Source organism: Gigantopelta aegis, chromosome 9, assembly GCF_016097555.1.
Source record: "Gigantopelta aegis isolate Gae_Host chromosome 9, Gae_host_genome, whole genome shotgun sequence".
NCBI classification, from domain to species: Eukaryota; Metazoa; Mollusca; class Gastropoda; order Neomphalida; family Peltospiridae; genus Gigantopelta; species Gigantopelta aegis.
In genome coordinates, this window is record NC_054707.1 from 50,286,783 (window position 1) to 50,287,429 (window position 647).

Below are 647 nucleotides of genomic sequence, written 5' to 3' on the forward strand. Positions count from 1 at the left end.
GAGTAGCCCATGTAGTGGCGACAGCGGGTTTCCTCTCAAAATCTGTGTGGTCCTTAACCATAAGTCTGACGCCATATAACCGTAAATAAAATGTGATGAGTGCGTCGTTAAATAAAACATTTCTTTCTTTCTTTCAAAAACATTGAACCAGTTCTATGAACATGGGGTGCTAGACTTTTGTTAATACTATATGAATGAATGTTTAACGACATCCCCGCACAAAAATACACATCGGCTATTGGGTGTTAATACTATATAGTCATTTAGTTTATCATTCACACCCCGTTCAAAGACATTAAACCAATGATATTAATATGGCGTTAACACAATATAGCACTATCTGCCCTGATTATCTAACATTGCAATTTCATTTACACTTTTTTGGAAACGCATGCTTTCGGGTATCATTCCCAGTTAATATTCTATAATGGTCATATATTTAATCAATCATTAATTGAACTCCGATTAGGTACTGCAAAGTGAGAGTAGTGCTAGACTTCAATAGACACTGTAAATTGGAGAGTAAGACTTCATTAACAATCATCTCTTTATTTTTACCATTCCCAACGATTCCCAGCATGCAAAGGCGTCGCGTAACTCGCATAACCATAAGCTACAGCCTTGATTGTTCTACAGTCAATAAAAAT